Source organism: Anoplophora glabripennis, unplaced genomic scaffold (assembly GCF_000390285.2).
Source record: "Anoplophora glabripennis isolate ALB-LARVAE unplaced genomic scaffold, Agla_2.0 scaffold78, whole genome shotgun sequence".
Taxonomy (NCBI): domain Eukaryota; kingdom Metazoa; phylum Arthropoda; class Insecta; order Coleoptera; family Cerambycidae; genus Anoplophora; species Anoplophora glabripennis.
The window spans coordinates 377,849-387,001 of NW_019416286.1; the positions used below are offsets into that span (position 1 = coordinate 377,849).

General features: G+C 32.5%; 1 non-coding gene across 1 annotated transcript; it reads right to left on the reverse strand.

Moving 5' to 3' along the window:
* Window positions 1–5,726: 5,726 nt before the first annotated feature.
* On the reverse strand, window positions 5,727–5,800 carry Trnat-agu. Its single transcript has one exon. It is a non-coding gene; the product is annotated as a tRNA-Thr (tRNA).
* Window positions 5,801–9,153: the final 3,353 nt, after the last annotated feature.

Genomic DNA, 9,153 nt, shown 5'->3' on the forward strand with positions numbered 1-9,153 from the left:
TATTAACAAATTCCAGTCTAGATCTCTTTTAATATAATTTATTTAAATGTACCTGAACCAATTTAAATGTATTTCAGAGGTGTTTTGTAGGCAGGTAATTGGAACCGCGTCTATTACGGATAAATTCGTATTGAATTTCAAATAAGGGTGTCGGGATTTATGTTCGGCGAGAGGGTTATAGTTAGGGGACAACTAATTAGGCTTAGCGTTAAAACTCTGGGGAATACAGAGTGGGTGGCGGTCCACTTTTACGCATACGGTATTTGATAGCTGTTCAATTATAAAGTGATCGCTTTTGCTGGATCATTTCCGCATCAGCAAGCAGCACAGTTAAAGGTCATAATTTACATTTTTACATTACCACCGTGACGCGAAAGGTCGGTGTCAGTGGGGATTATTTACATGTGATGATTGCTGTGAAAATTGCTGATTTACTTCATTCATTCAATGGAAAGGACGATCCCTGCTTTTTTGTTAAAAAAATTACGCTATTCATTCAATGGTTCTTGCATAAGTGATTCTCAGATTCACGTCCAGTCATTGAGGGCCGTAAATCCTTGGGAAATGTTATAAAGAAAAAAATATTACTCTTTTCAACTGGACAATTCCGATAACAACTAATTTTCTCCCATGCAGAAACGTTTTTCAGATAAAAATCCATAATTCATTGTAGTCAGTGGTTTCAAATCTTACCCAATATTTATAACTTCTGGTGTGCCACAAGGTTCACATTTAGGTGCGTTACTCTTTCATATACCTACTTATATATATTAACGATATTGGTAATTCTATTCATTATTGTAGGTTCCTTTCATATGCAGATGACCTAAAATTATTTTGAATTATCAAATCTATTGACGATTGCAAGCTAATTCAAACATGACATGAATAGTATTGTTCGGTACTGCACTTTAAACATAGCAAAATGTTACTGTATTAGTTTCACGAAAAATAATGTTTTTGACGCTAATTATTTTATAAATAACCAAATAGTGTACAGGGTTACCGTTGTAAAAGATTTAGGAGTGCTCTTTGAAAGTAAGATGAGTTTTGGTCCTCATATATATCATAGTTGCAACAAGTGCAACAAATTGTTAGGTTTTATAATAAGAACATGTAATTAGGCATGAAAAGTCAATGAAATCCTTGTATTATGCAAAATTAGATTGCAAAACAGATTCGTCCGTTACTTAAATTTTAGAATAAATGGCATCTATAATGTTCCTAATATCACAGTGACAAAACAAACATTTAAATTAACTACCCTAGTGAACCGAAGATTTCATTCAGACCTCATATGTTTCTTCAAATTGCTTAACAACTTGATCGATTGTCCTGAACTTCTACCTTTGTTAAACTTTCACGTTCCATCTATAAATACTAGAAATAATTATTTGTTCGACATAAATTTTTGTAGAACTAATTTAGGTATGAATAGCTCTATATGTAGATTAACGTCGTCCTTTAATAATTATTTATCAAATAACAATGGAGATGTTGATATACTGTCATCATCATTAAACACGTTTAAAAATTATGTTCAACGTTTAGAAGTGTAATTGTACGCCTCTTCTTTCTTTATTCTTTTAATTTCTTTTAATTCATTTTATTTGAACTGTTGTGTATGTGTGTGTATGTCTATCTAGTAGTACTGTTTTCTGTATTGTCTGTTCAACTATATTTTTTTCGTTTTTTATGATTATTGATGATGATGATGATGATTATTATTATTAGTATTATTAACATAATAAGAGTAGAGGTAAAAACCTATAAAACTCAAGAGCAAAAAACCATATGAAAAAAAATCTAAAATATTAAGCATGCAATATAAAATAAAACAGTACTGTTGGTACCATACTACAGATTAAAAGAGAATAACAAACATAATATAAAATAATGATAGATTAAGATATTTCCCATCTTTTATTACCAATTTAGTGGAAACTGTTGTGGGTTTAAAACCTGTAGTAATTAAGTAGTAATTAAATTTCAGTGGATAAAATTAAAAATTATTAGAAGAATAAGATCAAGATTACATTAAAACGCAACATTCTGTGTCTCCGGTTGTGATTGCTACAATTTTTCACCAGATTCTATTCAACCAAACAAAGATCGCACTGTGCAGTTGTAACAGTTTGCCCTTGTTCATTGTAAATGAATCATTAATATTGGCGCGACCAAAATCTAAAGATTTTTCGTTACTAGTACCAGTCCTGCAATGCGGGGTTGTCTAAGTTCGGTTGTCACGTTTCTTGTAAACACTTTGGGCAGGCTCTGGATTATACTTCATTGAACAGAATGGTTTTATGACACAAAATTACAAACGTTCTTCTTTATAGACGTATAATTGGACTCTGTCTCATCGGTAGCCACGTGCAAAAAATCACATTATACACTTAGCGATATTCTTCGCAGTTGCGCAAAATAATTAATGCCGTATCTCGGCAACAAAGCGGGAAAGCAGTGCATCTGGGTCTCGGCATGGCGCTAGGAATACATGTACATGCAACCCTAAGTGCGTTCATTAAATGCCGTTGGTGTATTTGCTTATTAAACCGGGCACCCCCTACGAGGGGAACTACTACCCTTTGGGATAAAATAGGGTACGACAAAAGCACGCACACCCCGCCGGGATGCACTTGCAGCAACCTTTCTCAATTTCGTGTGCTCCCGTGGTGTGGAGTTATGAGTAGCTGTGATGTGTGGGGGTCCGGGAATTCCTGCGGATGTTCTGCTGGGCCTAGTTATGTTAGATCTCCACAAACCTATAAGAGTTCTCTTATTTCTCTTCATTTTTAAGTTAATTTTAAGTTAAACGTTGGGTTTTTAAATGATGCACCTTAAATGCAAATAGATTCACTCATTTGTTACCACCTACTCTGAAGGAAATCGTCCAATAAGAAAGTTTTGCTGATATAATCTGCATTATAATAGGGATTTCTTATTAGTGTTACAATATCATATACCAAATGTATTAAACATTATCTTGCTAACAAGATTTTACTACTGAAACAATAGGACGCCTGCTCTTTATGCTGAATATGTATATATTTTTTAGCATTTCTTCAACCAAAGGTAAATCTATTTCGCTAGTTCATTAACTTTATTAGCGGCAAGCTTTTTAACAATTAACAGAATCTTCAGGCAATACAAAACACCTTACCATAACCACCGTAAGGTTTGTTAAACGATATTTCGTCTGACAAGTACGTCTTTAATTGTTTTCGTACAGCGGATTTGCATAATTGGCAAATCCAGTCGTGGCCTCAAACCAACAAGGACGTCTGTTGAAGTAGGACGTCTGGGTGTGTAAAAACTTGTTGCAATAAATAAACTGCGCAACTAATTGCTTTATGTTATTAATATGTTTATGAGCATAATTATAATCCAACATCGAAAGACATATATTATAAGCTGACAGATAGTAGACGTAATGGGGATCAGATATACGTATCTGGTACAAATAGGAACGCCGAACATGACAGCTAAACGAAATGGGCAGATGATGTAAGAATATGAATAATTTATTGATCCTGCAACAAAGGATTTCGGTTAAAAGTTCTGTGCGTTAATACGGATTAAGAAGAATTTGCATTATTTGTGTTAATAACATGTCTTTTAATATTTATCGAAATTATAATTACAAAGATTTAATCTTCAGTGGTTAAATAGACGACATATAGAGAATTTTCCAAAATGAGATGAAAATACAGTTTTTTTCAGGAGTGGGATAAGTTCACGAATAAAATAAAGGTACTTCCTGTAGAGTTGCAATACTCTTATATAATATTAAATCATTAATTGTTCTTTTAGTTTCTATATAGGAACACATGAAGCATATTTCACTTTTGTTGTACAAGATGAAACTAGCATTTTCGTCTAAACAGAGAAAGAAAGTTAGTCTAGTACACTGCAAACCATGCTTAATTCCTGACATTATATTTCAAAGCAGGAACCAGTATAATTGGTCCTGCTTTTCTACCATTCAGACTTAATGGTTATACTTAGATAATTATTATAAAATCAAAATCAATCAACTCCCGGAAGATGTACGAATTGCAGCCAAACAAAGAATGGTGTTTATAGACGACGGAGCAACACCCTCATTTCGGTAGAGTTACCAGTAACTGATTCAATGAAAAATTGTTGAACCGATAGATTGGACGAAATGGATCATACCTTTAGACTGCTCGATTTCTAGACTTAAATCCATCTGATTTCTTTTTTTGGGGTAATCTCAAATCAATTAGAAAATTAAAAAGACAAAGATCATAAATGGATGTCGGCAAGTAAGACAAATGCCAGGAATTTTTGAAATTGTACTACAATCGAAGGCTTATCGGATGTGTTTGTGTCAGTAGTGGACGTTTTTGGATAATTTCAGTTGAAGTCCACCTTAGTCCACTTGTCCAAATTTGCTGCGAGTGTCGTTTACGAAAAAGCTTCTTAGTGCGAATTTTACCAGTTTTGCACAACCTCTGTTACCATTTTCACATGTAAACTGTCAACATTTCTAATATTCCTTCAAACAGTAGACAAGTCTTCTAGGATCATCATTGTCAACCAAATGGTAAGAAACAGTTACTGAGATGAAAACATTTCACAAGTCGTCATGATGCCCATCTCAAGATTCACATCACGGTGCGTTGATGTATCTGTTGGAATATCATTGGTACCCTTCCAAGAAGCCTTGATACATTGATAAACTAGAACAAAACCTGAGATACCATCGACAAACCCGGAAGTTCTCAAAACTATAATCGTCTCTTGATAATGCTTGCTCCTGTATACACTAGATATTTACATTTTAAAATTTAAGATATTCCAGTAATATCCACCATGCTATCCGCCCTCGGCTTCATCAGACTTTCATTCACTTGGATCTGCCAGTGTCACAAGTGACGAAATCCAAAACTTACAGACAAGTACATCAAGTGTGTTGTTAACAGCGTTTGTCACTTCATTGCGTATAGGCGTAAATAAAAAAAAGGACGGTAACAGAGCTCAGACGCTGGTAAGTTTATTATAATATATATATAGCACAGTTAAATTATTTTTAAGTTTCTTGAGTAACGCCATTGATTTCGCACGCAAATGACAAAGTCCAGTTATGAAGCAGGATGACTATGTGAAACATGAGACAGACTATTTCTATAAGCAGATTTGCCACTATTATTTCATGACTTTTCCTCGTATCTTGTAGACTAAATTATTTTCTAGGTCATCTGAAGATAGTTGAAGGTACATATTAGATTAGGAAATAGCAGATCAAAAATAATCCAATGATGTTTAAAGAGAGCACAAGAATTAATGGGAAAATACTTATATAAAAGGATTTATTTTATAGGGTACATATTAGGACTGCGGAGTTGTTGCTGTTGATGGAAAGCACTTACAAGGGTTAGACAGAAGGGTGGAAAAATGAACAAAACAACATATTCTATTATTTATATTATCCTGAGGTACAATTACTAAAGTATATCTATTTTGTCAGCTAAAATTTCAGTTTTATAGTTCAGTGTTCAGTTCCTTCACTTGGGTTATATAACAAGTACGTAGTTAGTTAAAAAAATTAAATCATAAAGCAAGTATGAGCACGTAGCTAAAATCTGTGTCTCCTATTAAATAAAATACATAATTTTAAAACGGTATGCTGACATTTTATTATGTATTATTATTTCACCACAGATAGTTCAAAAAAAATAAAAAAAAAGACTACCACATCTAGGCCCCGGAGGGATTCGAACCCTCGATCTCCTGTTTACTAGACAGGCGCTTTAACCAACTAAGCCACGGCGCCTTGTGCGGAACTTGAAACGGTTTGTCCAGAAAAGCATAAATTAGGTTAAATTTTATAAATTGGTTATTTAAGTTTCATTGTAATATATTTGTTTCTGTAACTTTAGTACATTCACAAAAAAATATATATCTGGTATCATATTTTTAAAATGAAATTCAACAAATATCGATATTACATTAATCTGATTGTAAGTACTTCTTCTACAAGATGTAAAACTGGTTGCCTGAGCTCGGTATCCACGATCCATATTTTCTAGTTGCATGTGTTTTATCAGCATGTTTTATATTTTTTTAACCACGAATCACAATACATATGCGTGACTTACCACCACGGTCTAGTGGCCACTGATATTTGTGAATTACCATTATCACCATACATCAAGTACAATACTTATTTATAGAAGCCATAGTAGTACATTTGAGGAAATTTTCAAGAATTGAGAAAATTTACAATGCAACAATGACACATCAAAGTTTATGTCAAAAAGAAAGATAAAATAAATAAGTAAAATAAGTATTATTTAAAAAAGCCTTTTAAAAAACATATTATTGTATTATACTCTTATATTACTAAGAGTGGATTTGTGCAAGAGTAGTTAGATAAAAACATAAATTGTATCCACAACTGACCATTTCTGACAAATGCCAAAGATGACTTCTTTAATTCAATACGACCTACAAACAAACTGCAAGATATAAATAAATAGGAAGTAATGGATAGGTATATTTAACATTAATTACAATTACATTTCCAGTAATATGACGCTGATTGAGTATGACATTATTTTTACTAAGCCTTAAAAATATGAAACAAAGGAAACACTGAACGACAGAATTATAGAAAAATTATTTGTTCTATTCTATATTTTAATATTAATATTTAATTGTGCTTTACAAATAACTATCGACTGCAAATGATGTTAAATATCTACTAGTTTTACTGGTTGTCTAACTTGAATATTATGTTTATATTATGCATTGAAGTTACATAAATCGTAGATCCATCAATTTTATCTCTCTTTTATGAGAAATGTGAGTTACAAACCAACTATCAGGCCCTTAGTTCGAATTTTCATTATGCGGTATTTAATATTACATTTATTTTAATAGGAAGTCACCATAACCACACATTTTATTTTATCTAAAATTTGCGGTAAATGAAACTTATACTTATGTAAACAAAACGGGACATTTTGTAAATACTACTGAACTCATGTAAGCGTCTACACAGAAATATTAAAATAAAACAATTCAACAAAATAAAACCATTACTTTACAATTACAAAATTTCAAGCGGTTTCCGTTCTAATTTTTAAGTACCTACATCGCTTATGTTCCTATTAATCTGATTGTGATTTTTAATAAATGATTCACGAATGATTCAAAACGTTGTAGCCTAAAAAATGGTTTTTGAAGAAAATCGGGATATAATTTATGGTTGGTTTTTGTATTGTGAAGACAGTTTGTTGAATAGATTGTGGAACAAGTGGATGCTGATTCTTTTAACAAAATCATTAGCGATGAGGCTCTTTTATTTTGATGGCTTCGGTAATTGATAAAATTGGCGCATTTGGGGATCACTGTTTGATGCGAATTTTGGGCTAGAGACATCATCGGATCATTCTTCATCGAAAATGCGGCTGGTGAGGCAATAACAGTTAATGGTGCTCGCTATCACGACAGGATGATCGGGTTTGTTTGTGCCTAAATTGTAAGATATGGATGTAGAGGACATGCGGTTTCAACAAGATGGTGTCACATGCCATCCAGTGTGAGAAACAATTCAATTACTGCACGAGTCATTTCCTGGTCATGTAATTTTTTTCATCGGTTTTTTTTTTAAGTCCAAGGTTTTTGCTAACAAGCCCACGGCCACCTACGCTTTGGAGGAAGATAGAATTAAGCCGCATTAAAAGGCGATGGGGAATTTCGACAAAACAGTGCGTATCTGCCAGCAAAGCCGAAGAAGTCATTTACCCGACATATTCTATACTGTTTTCGATCAAAATTACCTCTCGAGTGAATTTTTTTAAATAACTTGACAGGTAAAATAAAATCTCTAACATCTCTTCCTTTTTCGGAATTGGGTTATATTTCATATGATTAGTCTTTTCCTCTGTATTTATCACCGTGTACCGTATTTACCGTGTACAATCACAAGACACAAAATCATTTGTTTCCGAATATGGTCATAAAAGTACTTCCTGTATTATGTATTCTATTATAGAGATCATAAAATTGATTTTGAGTCACCGTTCCTAACTTATTTTATTTCAAAACCTCCATCCGGTATGTTTTAATAACAAATACGCGTACATATTACTAATTTGTGTAANGAAGTCATTTACCCGACATATTCTATACTGTGTTTTCGATCAAAATTACCTCTCGAGTGATTTTTTTAAATAACGACGGGTAAAATCACTATTTAATACCCCTTCTTTTTTCGGAATTGGGTTACATTTCATATCATTACGGTTATTTTTCTTTATAATCAGTTTTTTTCTCTGTATTTATCACCTACCGACCCTACCGTGTACAATCACAAGACACGAAATCATTTGTTTCCGAATATGGTCATAAAAGTACTTCCTGCATTATGTATTCTATTATAGAGATCATAAAATTGATTTTGAGTCACCGTTCCTAACTTATTTTATTTCAAAACCTCCATCCGGTATGTTTTAATAACAAATACGCGTACATATTACTAATTTGTGTAATCTACCTTATCTCTGAATAATATTTTATACATCATTGATAAGATTATAAGTAAATAATAGGCGCCTTTAATGTTTTATATATTTCTCCTGCGTTACCTGTTCATCAATGGATTAATAATAGCAATGACATACTTTTTATATAAAGCAAATCTAATCAGAGAAAATATGTTACCTATTTGATATTTTACTCGAAAATACCCGAAAAAATTAAAACAATGGAATATGAGTAATGCTGAACGACGAGTATGTCTGAGAGACAATTGTTTTCCTTTTTCAAAAATTTTAAGCGACATTAATGAAAAAAGTGTTCATCGAAACCTAAATAACCTAAAACCTAAACTCACCACTTATTTCAGACTAAGCTTAAGCCAACCGCCTTAAACGACTTTAATATGCAGAAAACTTAAAAGTAGTAAAAACGAACGAGAACGATAAGTATTGCAACTCAATTTTTTTAATTGTTTCACTATTTGCGCTAAATATTTATTTGTAAAGTATATAAGATAAAATATTTCTCTTGAAGTTACTTAATCTGTTAATCCTTCACGCAATATTAAACATTGTCTTCAATTTTTTTAGAACTTGTCCCCATCTGCATTGTTACAATGAATGTATTCTTTTTTATATACGA